The 14,359-nt window shown below is 39.1% G+C and overlaps 1 protein-coding gene across 2 annotated transcripts in view; it reads right to left on the bottom strand.

Annotated features, from left to right (window-relative positions):
- Positions 1 to 14,359, bottom strand: part of ttc27 (tetratricopeptide repeat domain 27) — a 172,286-nt gene that overhangs the window by 126,193 nt on the left and 31,734 nt on the right. The window lies entirely within an intron of this gene.

Below are 14,359 nucleotides of genomic sequence, written 5' to 3' on the forward strand. Positions count from 1 at the left end.
TTGGTTTTCAGACATGCCTCTTGTGTTTTTAATTTGAAATATTTTCATGATGAACCTGGACACTTCGAGCCGACTCAGGTTAACAGGTAAAAATTTCATTCAGGACTAAAAGTATTTTTTTTCATTGGCTAATGTTGACCCTGATACGAACTCTACAGTTTTTAATCAAGGCACCTCATCTTGTGATTATTATTCAGAAGATTATTTAAAGTCTATCTGCGTAGATAAAAATATTAGCAATGAAAACTGCTTTTCTTTGTTTCATAAAAATATTCGCAGTTTAAATAATCCCCAAAATAATGCAAATCTTAATAACTATCTTGACATACTCCCCATAAACTTTACGGTTATTGAATTGATTGAAAAATGGTTGGACAGAGATAAAGTAAATAGGGTTTTTTATTAATAACTATAATCACCACCCGAGCTATAGAACCGAGCGAGGGGGAGGTGGTGTGTCTCTCTTTGTTAAAGAGGGCATCCAATTCTCCCCACGCAACAATCTCGCTGCTTTAATTGGATTCCGGTGTTTTATCTTGTACCTCAATCAGTTAGAGTAGGCCTAAACCACAGCAATGATCTATCCATAGTAAATTGGGATGAGGTCATAAACGAACATGAAACCCAAGCTGCATACAACATCTTCCATGGTATATATTTTAAACTTTTTGAAAGTTCTATGATAATACATTTTCGGAATCACAGAACGACATGAAATCCACAAGGAAGATTATTAATGAACTTCAACTGTGTGTGTGTGTGTGTGTGTGTGTGTGTGTGTGTGTGTGTGTGTGTGTGTGTGTGTGTGTGTGTATATATATACAATATGTAAGTATGTGTATGTATATATAGTCATATTTCTATTTGTTATGGATAATATGTGCCTTTATTCATACAGAATATTCCTCACATAAATCAATAAATCTATATTTCCAATAACTATTATAATTTTACATGATTATAGCACTATCTGCTACTACTACGGTTATTATTGGTATTGTTATTATCAGTATTTTGTATTATTATCATCACTATAACTATTTTATAATTTTTATTTATTGACATTTCTATATTCGTTATTATTATTATTGTTGTTGTTGTAGAATATTCCCCATCTTCATTGACACCTTAGTTTCTAAGCTTAAATTATAGCTTTTAGGAAGGCCATCCGACAAGCCCTTCAGTTTTTTTTTGGCTTTTCCATATAAAAGTATAGTTTTTTTCCCCATTTTTGTTTTTATCACAGGTTCTAAAAATGTATGTGCAAATAAACTAAACTAAACTAAAAGGACACGTTTATTTTGTTTATTCTATTATTTCTGTAATTATTGGTTATTGTTGTGATATTGTTTTGTATGTACTCATTGACTGCCAAGGACGAGAATTTACGAGAATTCGTCCAAACGCCCACACCGCCAAGGACGAGATTCGACGAGAATTAGTTGTTTTATAGTTTAATAAAAGATCGCGCTGTTCTCTATCACCCGAGTGACCACTTTCACTTTCTACTGACACGGATCCAGAAATAATGTCATCCGAAGATTTCCGCCTCCATCCACATCCTGTTTAGCGTTTTCATGAAAGCAGCTGTGTCTTGAGTTAACTTTTTTTTTCATTGCATTCGGCGAGACATAGTATTTTCAACGTGCTCTAACAAAGGAAGGGACGGTTATAAAATGTTTTCCTCTGGACGACTTTTGGATCCCCTTTGTGTTTATTAACGGTCTGACGAGCAATCATAATGGATATAAATGTTCTGTGGCCAGTTGGGGATGTGGGAAAGACGTGCATTTTTGGCGGAAGATGCTGTTATCGGCATGCTTGCGATGATTTAGAGGTGTCACATCCGCTTTATCGCTTGATCATTTTCAGAGCTTCCGTGCTCCAGACTGTATGAGGGAAGCATTGGAAATTGTGGGAGGCAATAGCCTGTCGCTGTCCATTGGCCATGGTGCTGAACCATTCACCAGTCGATGCATGCAGAGAGATCTATGCTGCCTTGCTTTGTCCTTTGTATTGCTACTGGCAAACGGCTTTCATTTACTCTATTCTTGCACTTGTATAGTTAGTCGTTCTGGATAAAAGCATCTGCTAAATGCCTAAATTGTAATCGTAAATTGTATGAAGTTACAGTTACATCAGCTAACAGTAGCACCAAAACACTGTATGTGCTCTATTGAGCATATTTCACAGTTTTGAGACGCCTTTATCCGAAAGTCCTTAGCAATGTTCAAAAGCAAAAAACGCAGGCAAAACCCCCCAAAAGAAACACATTTCCAAAGCACCAAAATGCCCAATGTTTTTTTTATTGATTCTAACAAATGTATTTTTTTTTACTGAAGTTTGTAACATTGTTTAAGATGCTCTGTATGCAATTGTGGAGTTTTAATTATAATATGTAGGTCACCGTCACAGCTTATTTTTATGCAATGAATGCAGCTTATTAAGTCATCCTCTCCATTTGATCACTTCAGGCCTGAAAACAATTCTAGAGGAAACACTGAAACAGTGTGACAAATAAGAGAAGTGAGCAATGTACACTAATTACTTTTAATGAAATAAACAAGAAAACCTACTCAAGCAGGAAATAACATAATTGCATGCCTTAGTTCTGAGAGCTCTGTGTAATAATGTACATAGAAGACCAACACTAAATGGGATAGCAATTAAGACATACAGAGAAGATATAGGTTTTCCCCTCTTGGATCTATTGTAACACATATATAGAAATATAGGTTATGAACATAAGCCACATTCTCTTTTTGTGACTAATTGGGATAATGTTATTATATACATTTTTTGTCTCTGTAATTATTTTAGTTCACAGTATATGTATTATGTTTTGTGTGTGATTTGTCAGGTGTCCTGTTTGTATGTTTCTTTATCCTTGTTGTTCCCTTCTGATGTATGTGGGTTTGTAAAGAAAATGTAAAAAAAAAAAAAAAAAAGGAAGCATGTTTAGTTGGATGTCAAGTATGATTATATGCAGCACTTCAATAAAACAAGTGAGGTGTATCTTGCTATAATATTGCATAATTGGCTGGCAGGCCTTACCGTTACAGATCATCCAGGGTGTTTTTGTTTCTTATTGTTTTTAGTTTTTTTATCTCACATTATTTTTAATCCATCTTGTATTCCCTTCCTCATTAGCAGAACTACCGCAGGGGGGAAAGGGTGCAAGTGCCCCACGGCTCACTAGGGCTATTTGTTTGTTAATATTTTTTTCATTATTCGATTTGTTCCAATGATGATGTACCGGTGGCTCGGTATGCTGCTTTTCTCTCTTGGGAATTTTACCCCTCTGTAATAACCAGATGCCTGAAGAAAGTCCATGACCGAAACGTTATAATAAAAGTTGTCTTTATTGTGCAAGTGTAGACGGTGTGCGGGTCATTCTATTTTATTCTACACATCTGCTACTTCATCTACGCACCCGTCCCTATAGCTGACAAGTTGTGCAAAAGACTTTGCTTCTCCATCCCTCTGTAATTGAAAGGCATAGTGTCGCTGTCCACTGGTGGTGGTGCTGAACCCGTCGCCAGTCGACGCACGTGTGCCGTCCATGGTGTGTCCACTGTATTATGACTGGAAACCTGTTTTCCTTTGTCATTCAGAACAAGCTTGTCTTACAGCTTTCTTAGCTCAATGAGTTATTTTACAGTCGTAAATGTTATAATTTGCCCCACTCTGCACTGAGAGTCAAGCTAGTTACAATAACAGAGTTGATAGCTCTATATATGTGAATGACTTAGCCCTTAAAATTAAGGATTCTGGCTTGGGAATCACTGTTGATGATCAAAGTTTAGGCATATTGTTGTATGCGGACGACATAGTCTTACTTGCTGAACATGAGAGCGATCTGCAGTTAATGCTGAACATTGTTGCAGAATGGTGCTGGAAATGGAGACAAATGGAGACAAACCAGGACAAACCCCAAATAGTACACTTCAGACAAAAATCACTACAGAGAAGTTCAGTTGTGTTTAATTTTGGGTCAATAAGGTTGTCATATACTGACCAGTATAAGTATCTTGGATTGACATTGGATGAGCACATGACATTTCATGATGCTGTTGGTGTCCTAGCTCAGTCAGCGGGCAGGGCACTGGGCTCTGTTATGAACAAAGTTAAACACTGTGGTAATTTAGGATTCAACACCTATACACAACTCTACGAATCAGGGGTATGTCCGGTGTCTGACTACGCTTCTGGGGTTTGGGGTTTCCGGGAACATACAAGTTGTAACACTGTGCATCATAGAGCTATTAGATCATTTTTGGGAGTCCATAAATTGACTCCAGTGTTGGCAATTAACGGGGATATGGGATGGGAACCTCCAAGCATCAGACAAATGTGAAATGGTTCGGCTATGGAATAGGCTTGTGAAGATGTCTGACCAGAGACTCAAAAAAAGATTTTTAACTGGGATTTTAGATTTGGTCACTCTTGGACAAAAGAATTGAGATCTTTATTTTATTCAAATGATTTGTTTTTTATTTTTCAAAATAAGTTAATATGTGACGTTCACAAAATTAGAAGTACAATGTTTTCCAGATATATAAAGAGCAATGGTGTAATGATAGATGGTATAAGCCCAAGTTACGAACCTATTGTCTCAAAAGACAGGTACATTGTAGAACCGTATGTAAAGTATATTTTAAGCAAAAGACAACGATCTCTATGTGCACAAATACGGTCAGGAACACTACCATTAGCTCTGGAGACTTGTAGGTTTAATGCCACTCCAGAGGAAGAGAGATATTTAGTGCAGCGGATAAAAGCAATATTTTGGGAGAATCGTTCACTTGGTGATACAAGCGTGAAACTTGGTACAGATCATCTTTAGAGGTCATTTATCGATTTTTTTAATCGAGCCACTTGAAAATCAAAGCTGGCGGCCATTTTTCAAGATGGCCGACATCTTAGTGGGCAGTTAAGTGATATGATGGTTTATTTGGTGATACAAGCATGAAAATTGGCATGAGCAGTCTCTGTGGGTCACTTGACAATAGGCCACCCACAGCTACTTGAAATTTCAAGATGGCGGCCATTTTTCAAGATGGCCAACACTTTAGTGGAGCAATTAAGTTATATAATGGTTTATTTGGTGATACAAGCATGAACATTGGCATGAGCAGTCTCTGTGGGTCACTTGACAATAGGCCACCCACAGCTACTTGAAATTTCAAGATGGCGGCCATTTTTCAAGATGGCCAACACTTTAGTGGAGCAATTAAGTTATATAATGGTTTATTTGGTGATACAAGCATTAAATTTGGCATGAGCAGTCTCTAAGGGTTGCTTGACAAGAAAACACTCCCAGCCACTTTACATTTCTATTTTCAAGATGGCCGCCCCCTGGATCCTCAAAAGATACATTTTCTCATAGAAATTTATGTTTTTTTTTCATTAAGGACGATTATACGATTATTATTATTATGCTAAAGAACAACTTTTAACACATCACAATATAGTTGTGTTGATTTGTTGATCATAGATAGATTAGATAAGAGTGAATATCTGCACTACCAGGGCACACTGGTGATATATCACTGCTGTTAAACTCAGAGTGGGGTTCAATGTCAGCTAATTGAAAGTTGGTATCCCAAATGCTGTCTAATTTACCCCAAAACAGTTAGATAGCCGCACCTGAATTGACAGGTTGTGCCAGCACGGGAGAGCCGAGCCAAGGTTAATGGGGTTTTAGTTAACCGGATGGTGTACAGATCGCTCAGGATTTAAATGGCATTGGATGAACGATCGAACTAAGTGTAGGGTTAAGGCACGAACTTAGTTGTATCCCATACATCAAAGTGCTTGGTAAAAGGTGGTAAAAGGATAAACCCTCGGCCTCTGCCTATGCTGCAGACATGGCAGAAGCCATCATAACAGTTGTGAAAACTAACTGGGACAGATGTTTAATTTGTCAGCAGGTCACCAAGGAAAAACTCATTCAGCCGAGTTTATTCAACAGAGAGCACGATCGTACTGGTTATGATACCATTGCAAGAAATGTTCCATTATTTCATAAGATCAATGCTCTGCCTATCTTACTTAGTCCAACCCGACTAGATGAAGGTGATGGCATAGAAAGCACATCGACAAGAAACAGAGCAAAATATAATTCAAGCTGTAAACTTAGGTTCAACAACACAGAGCTGGAAAGGGCCCAAAAGAGAGCATCTACATCTGCTGAAGACACTGAAGATACCAAAGATATCCATGTCAAGAGGCCAAGAAGATCTAATGTATGACCGGTCCAGCGATGTCACAACTGTGAACGAGGCCAGGCTTGATCTCTTTGCCAGAAAGCAAAGACAATATGACTTGATCCCACCAACTCAAGCAGCACTCAAAGAGCATGCCAAACATGCTTCTTATGAGGCTGGATACGTGTGGGGACAGGCATTGAAGCGACATCCACAAATGCCGAGCCCATCTGACTGGGGATGGGTGGAACAGGACGAGAAGTGGAAAGTCTTCTGGACTCCACTTCCACCTATTGCGGAGAGTTGTTGGGAGTTGACCAAATGTGGGTGCTCCAAGGCATGTACTGGAAGGTGTAACTGCTTCAGATATGGACTCAGTTTCACATGCCTATGTAGTTGCCCCTGCTAGAACCTATTTGCATGTTTATTTTGCCAGAGTTATTCCCTGTTGTCCTCTGTGTTTTCAAGTGGAGGCCTATGGCTCGGCTTCCCCTCGTCACATCGACGCATCATGTTTTACTTTTTATCTAGTCTATTACTGTGTAATTTTCAGTTGTTACTTTGTAACATTGCTTCCACTGCCTTCCACTGCCATATCTAACAGTGAAGCACATTTTCAGTTTAGTTCCTTAGTATCGTTTGTCATGGTTCCGTGGCTATTGCCATTCAGTATTAGCCATTACTCATAATTTTGGAGCACTGTCCGTTCAGCACCACAACTGTGCTTATCAGCACCACAACTGTGCTAATTTATTCATCTTATTTTTTGTATCCCCACCCCTTAGTATTTATTTGACACATGTAATGGCTGTTAGTTTAAAAAAAACAATATATATATATATATATATATATATATATATATATATCCTCCCTTGTGACTGTTACCTTGTCGTGGTAAGGGAGCTTGTTTAGGCCTACCTCAGTGAACCCTGAGAGCAATGCCGGTGGGAGGCAACTCCTGACAGGTCTTACCAAACTGGACAGGTCGTGGGCGAGGAGTCAGACAAAACACAGTCAAACAACCTCTCTTGACAGAGCTTTTTGAGGAACCCAATACATTTCTATGAGAAAAGGTATAATTTAAAGATTGACATCTTGAAATTTCAAGTGGCTGTGGGCGGTTTCTTGTCAAATGACCTTTTGAGACGGCTCATGGCAATTTTCATGCTTGTATCACCAACTAAATGATTTCTTAAGCTTAACTAGTCCACTAAGGTGGTGGCCATCTTGAAAAATGGCCGCCATCTTGACATTTCAAGTAGCTGTGGGTGGCTTATTGTCAAGTGACCCACAGAGACTGCTCATGCCAATTTTCATGCTTGTATCACCAAATGAACCATTATATAACTTAAATGCTCCACTAAAGTGTTGGCCATCTTGAAAAATGGCCGCCATCTTGAAATTTCAAGTAGCTGTGGGTGGCCTATTGTCAAGTGACCCACAGAGACTGCTCATGCCAATTTTCATGCTTGTATCACCAAATAAACTATCATATCACTTAACTGCCCACTAAGGTATCGGCCATCTTGAAAAATGGCCGCCATCTTGGATTTTTGAGTGGCTCGATTAAAAAAGTCAAAGAGTTGACCTAAAGGAATGTTCATGCCAATTTTCACGCTTGTATCACAAAGTGAACGATTGTTCCTACTATCTGCTCTACTAATTGTCTGTTTTGTGAACTTGGGGAAATTGAAAATGAGGTACACTTTTTGTTTTATTGCTCAAAGTATGATGATATAAGAGAGGTATGTTAGTAAGATGTCTTCTATTTGTGGAAACTTTGATTGATTGATTGAATATTTTATTAGGCAAAAAATGTAAAACAGCACAGTCACATTTAAAATACTTTGTCTAACAGGTCCGTTCATAAAAGTCCTTGCGGACTTGTTTCCAATGAGGGCCTTGGTATTAGCAAAGTAACAGCAAAAAAAATAACACTATGTACAACAACAAAAAAGAAAAAAAAGAGGGGGAAAAAAAGAATATGTACAAGAACAGGGGGGGGGGTCTGCTGTCTAACGGGAAAATGGTACTACCTCCTCCTTTGGCCTCCTGAAAGGTGATTTTTTAAGGCTCTTTTAAATGAGCCCAGCGAACTGCATTTTTTGAGGGATGGAGTTAGACTATTCCAATCCTGGGTGGCAGTGCTGTAGAAGGAGAATTTGCCCATGTTTGTTTTATGGGTGGGTGGTACCAAATTGTTGTTAACGCTCCCTCTGGTATTGTGACTGTGGGTGTCGCTAACCTTTTGGAGGTATTTACTCAGATATGCGGGAATAGGGGTCATATCGGGCAAATTTGCATTTACAATTTTGAAGGCCAGTCCCATTTTTTGTTGTTTAACCCCGTCTTCCACCCTGAGCCAGCCTAGGCTGGCAAAATGGGTGGGAGAAAGGTGGGTCATGGGCCCCAATCCGAGGAGTAGCCGAATCAGTTTGTTTTGGGAGGTTTGAAGCTTAGTCTTCAGCTTCCTTGAGTTAGATGATTATGAAAAATTTGAGATATGTTTTGTTAAAGGAGCTTTTGTTGTGGAGAGAAGACAGAACAGTCTGTATAATTCTGAGATGTAATTGAATGTACTACGTGAATACATTGTAAACGAAAAATGGTGTCTTATAAACCCATGAGGGTTGGGCACTTTGTGTGCAGGACACAGAAATAAAATTATCTATCTATCTATCTACAGTATATGTACTGTTGAGCTATGCAACCAAGTTGGCAGGGTGAGAAACAGCTTTCTGACTCATAATTGGCAAAGTGTCTGCCCTATAGGAAGAGGCTATCACTCCTCTGGATAACAGCATCAAGACTACCATACTTACAATACAATTACATAATCTCCCTGAAGAGGGATATCCGTACAAGAGCTTCTGAAGACACTGGAGGAGTATAGCCCATAGAGAGTCTCTAATTGAATGCTTGACAAAGAACTAACATTACCAAAGGTACTTTAGCTCACAAAGTTATGCCATTGAAATTATTTAAGCCCCAATAAGATCCCTTTAGAATGTTCAAAAAGCCAATATTACCGGGCAACAAATACAATTAGAACCAGAAAGAACCACACATTTTGTAGAATTAAATTGGTTCTGGCAATTACACTTTGACTTTGAATTATGTCCAGACACGAAGCTTTGGTATTACTCATATCTCTGTAACGCAACATTGTGGTTTGTAATGGCAGCAGTGGCGCCGTGCCTAGCCCAGTGACAGCACCAACAGTGACAGAAGGGAAGGCTGGCCCTGGTGCCACCTGGCAGTGATCACTGAATGGGACCCATCACTGGCCCTGACTGGATGATGTACGAACATGACCAGCTTACACAAACTCCTGGCCCTGACTACGTCTGCATGTCCCAAAACTCAAATCATCCCGTCCCTGGAATTGACATGGGGTAACAGCCTGGCACCATAGCCAGCGCAAGACAATGTGTATCTCTGCCAAGGGAAAAAGTACACTATTAAGTGCCTGCGGCAGCTAAGAGCATTGTTCTCAGATGGCGTTGAGACTGAGGTGAAGCATCAAGGCTGCACTGTGTCTCTCCAGACAGCTCCAGATGGATATTTGGCTGTTGGTCTCCTATGGTGTGATTAGACAAGACGACCAGTACAGGTACTGTAGGCATGAGCCATAGATGGTTGGGGGGGAGAAAGAGTCTAACCCACCTGACATTTCCTTCCTCCACCAGCCTAATTACAGTACCTCCCCTCCCTCCATCTGTCCCTTCTTCCTTGGTGCCCGCCCCCCCTCCCCTCCCTCTCTCCTCCAGAGTGTGGTGGTTAAGACAGCCCATCAGCATGAGTCACCAGCAGCGCCAGCAAAGGGGTCAGCTTCGACTACACTGTGGACAGGTGCTGAGGAGAAATGCCGAAGTGCCAGCCGAGGTTCTGCATTTTACATGCAAATGCGGGTTGTTAGCGGGGACACACACATGCCTCAAATCCAGTGCAACGCCATTTGGTGTCCTACCACACCCACCCATGTAAAGACTTTGTTTTTTATGGTTGTTGTGAACTATTATGTTCTATTTTACATAATCTATTATCAAATCTATTCTACTATCTGAGCATGAAAAACATCAAAATAATGATATTCCAACAAAAAAACATTTAGCTGTAAGGTGTAAAATATGTTTGCATTGTGGAGATTTAAGGTTAAGGTTTGTTTATTCATACTCACATGGCAGTTTATAAAATTGAAATACGTCAATATTTACAATGTTCATGATTACAAATTTAAATCATCAAGAAGTAATGCTTGATGTTCACTGAAATAACAAGTCGCAATGGGATAAAGCCATAAATTAACTTCTGCCGTGCTTAATTTCGGAGACAGTTGTTGCAGTAGCTCATAGTATTAGCATTATACTATAAATTACCATTATGCTTTAAACCAACTATAAATCCTAAGTGATATTTTTAAGTCACTGCACAAACCTGACCTCTCACTTCCACATAAAATATCAGAGAGTGGAATTGGCACAGAATCCTGATCCGTTTTAACTTATGATACTAGACTGAATTCTATTGTGAAAAGGGCCTGTCAATGGTGGTGAAGTCTTGGCGATTTCAATGACCTCTTCCCAGTGACAGATAAGCAGGCCACTTAACGTTAAGCTCGCACTAAGCTATCGAATGCCCTTTTGAAGATAGCAATCAATCAATAGATGATAAGCTCTATGAAGGAGGATTACAATCGGCTGAGACTTCTTGTGTATTCACAAGTTCAGACTCAAAAGTGATCTTAACAGTTAATTCTAGGTCAGTGGATTTGTCTTTGTATTATTGAACTAAAAAACTCCAGTTTCCTGATCAAGTTGAGTTCAAGAGTCTGTGAAGAAGTCACACGATCAGAAAGAGCTTTCAGGAAATGGAAGAAAGAAAGAAAGTTAGCCATAACTACTAATCAAGAGATTTAGTTTTTATACACACACTAACTAGTATGTGTGAAATGTTGGTGTGACATGCTCCACCAGACTTTGCTAACATTATAATTGAAGATATACTAAAACACAGGGTATTATACGAGTACAATAAAGTGATACAGGGTATAAAGTGTTAAGTGTGTTCGGTGTGTTAAGTGTAGAGCATTTTGAATACCTTGGCTTACAGGGTGTCAAAAAACTATACAGATACATTAGGATTGTCTACAGAATATACATGCAGCAGAAGGCCGGCCAAAGTATATACATAGTGCACAAATCTACATTTAAAGTTTAAATTATGTGCTGAACTGTACCAATTCTGAAAAACACACACACAGTCACACACAAAAAAATACAAAAGAAGACAATCTTTCAGCTTTCATGACTAAAACTGGGTGAAAAAGAAACTCACTGCAGAGTCAATCCAAAGCCTTTAGGGCAGTCTTCGATATTGGAGTGGGGACTGGATTGGTAGGCAGTAGGCATACGTTTGTTAGTGGCCGCCCACTGTTCCAGTAACTACTTTGCATTTAAAAGTCCTCAGACATATCGGTAGCCAGATCGCTCCGTCTGGCAACGCAAGACTATATTGGATGGGTTCCTGTGCTAGAGTTTTGCAAATTACATATTCAGTATGTTGATGTGGGTGGAGGTGTATGGTGGTGTAGCAGGTAATCGTAGACATAAGGACTGAGCATGAATCACAACTCCGAAGAGGCTCAAGTCACAACACTTTATTGTTGGTGAAGGAGAGTAGTATCCTTAATGGGGCACATCATTACACCCTAATGGCCACTGGGGGAATAGTTGGCGCTGTTGCGCACATTTCTATTTATATTAATCTATATATATATATCTATTAATATATACATAAAAATAGCCTTTCTATTAATAACATCATTATAAATAGATTTAATCCGAATAGGTATATTTAGAATTTAATTATTTAATTCGTTCATTAATTAATGCATTCTTAAATCCTCTCTTTTTCAATCTAATTCTCTTTTTTCTCTTTTTTCTCAATCGCTCTCTCGGTCATTTTGTTGCAGTCACTGTTAATCATGGGTCTGGGGGGTGGGGAGCCAATGGCCCATGTATTCTCTATGTGTGACAAGTTCCCACGCTAGCATATCCTAAACAGCTGTCAATTCATTTCACTATCTCTCTCTTTCTATCTATCTATCTATCTATCTATCTATCTATCTACCGGGGCCTATGGCCCCTTATACTGTAGATCTGTAATTCTATGTGTGCGACACCTTCGTATGGGTGATCCATGATTGCGTGATGATCATAGAGTGAACCCCTCCGTTCTTATGACAGCTACTGGATGTAGGGGATCGTAATTAATCTCTGGGCTGGATAATGGACATCAGGGGTACTGCAGAATTTAAATCATTAGGGGATAAATACAAAATATAATGATATGGGGACTAAATGGTCATCAGTGGTACTGCAGGCATGCATATGTCTATCAGAATTTACCATACTACCATACATACTTCACTTGTCATATCATAGGTTTATTTTTTTACTATTCTACTATTCTAAACTATTTAAGAACATTAAGAACATTAATAACATTAAAACAACTGCCGTAGCGATGAGCGTGATTAAAGTTGGAGTCTGACTGATCCCCGCCACAGGGGGATTCTAAGCACAGGACTCAAGGTGAGATAATTGGAAGAGAGGATACGGTTAGACACTATGCGCAAACATTATACCCCATGGTTTTAAAAATAATATACCAAAATTTACCACATTATCACTCTTCTAATGTTTTGTTACGTTAGATAAAACCTTAATGGGACACCATGCATTATCCTAAACAATATATTTGTTTTCAAAACTAACTTATTAAGCCCAAACATGCCCAAAGTTCACAATTGCATGCTGGGTGATTATATCCAACCAATGGTTGGAAGTACCTAGGAACATGGTCTGTGGTTCCTCTGACAGAGACATTTTCACACCTGATGTGTTTTTGGAGCATTGTTCTCTCAGAGGCCCACAGCGGCAAACAGGGAGACAGTGTATTTGATTTAATCATTAACTCTATGTAACACATTTCATGAACACATTTCATGAAACCTATGTTATAATGGTTATAATTATACAAAAATGTAAAAATTATATGAAAATAGCAAATCTACAAGCTCAATGAGACAAGGGTTTTTGTAATAAAAACTATGAAAGGGGGATACCATTATCCCCCTCCCTCCCTCCATCGGGTTTTTCACACCTGTCATCTCTCAGCAGTTTTCACAGCATTCAATTCAATGGGCTTATTGGCATGAGAAAACATACGTTTACATTGCCAAAGTAGAAAAGCTGTATGCCTGGGTGTACATGTGTACAAGGATTCATGTGTGTATGCTTGTGAGTTGTGACTCTGTGTGTCTCTCCAGTTCAATACTGGACAGATACTTTATATCCAGTATCTGAGGTAGTTAGACTAAACAAATAGATCTGGGTTATAGCCCTGAGGATGCAGCTGGCTTGTGCCTACGTGTGATTTGTTACTTTCCCCGGGGTCTGTGAGCCAGGGAATCAATATTTGATGAGGGGGATAGGGTTAGGGTTAGGGTTAGGGTTAAGGTTGATCAAAAAATAACAATTCTTTAATGAAGTAATGTAGACTGGACTTTATTACTTTATGACCTACAGCTGGTGTTTTGTCAATGTATTTTGAGCTCAAGTGGTGTTAGTAAAGACAGAAATAATATTTTATGGTCCACAGGTCCGGGGCCTATGGCCCATGTATTCTCTATGTGTGACAAGTTCCCACGCTAGCATCTATCTATCTATCTATCTATCTATCTATCTATCTATCTATCTATCTATCTAGCTAGCTAGCTAGCTAGCTATCTATCTATCTATCTATCTATCTATCTACCTATCTAGCTATCTAGCTATCTGTCTATCTGTCTATCCTTCTATCTGTCTGTCCTTCTATCTGTCTGTCTGTCTGTCTGTCCTTCTATCTGTCTGTCTGTCTGTCTGTCTATCTGTCTGTCTGTCTATCTGTCTGTCTGTCTTGTCTGTCTGTCTGTCTGTCTGTCTGTCTATCTGTCTGTCTGTCTGTTTGATCTAGTTATATGGCTATCAAGTATATTTACTCAAGTACTGTACCTACGTACAGTTTTGAGGGGTTTTTACACTGTATTTCCATACAAATGTTGTACAATTTGTACCCCCCAAATCCTCATAACAACTTTAAACTGT

This window comes from Gymnoscopelus braueri (genome assembly GCF_963280865.1).
Source record: "Gymnoscopelus braueri genome assembly, chromosome: 14".
NCBI lineage: Eukaryota > Metazoa > Chordata > Actinopteri > Myctophiformes > Myctophidae > Gymnoscopelus > Gymnoscopelus braueri.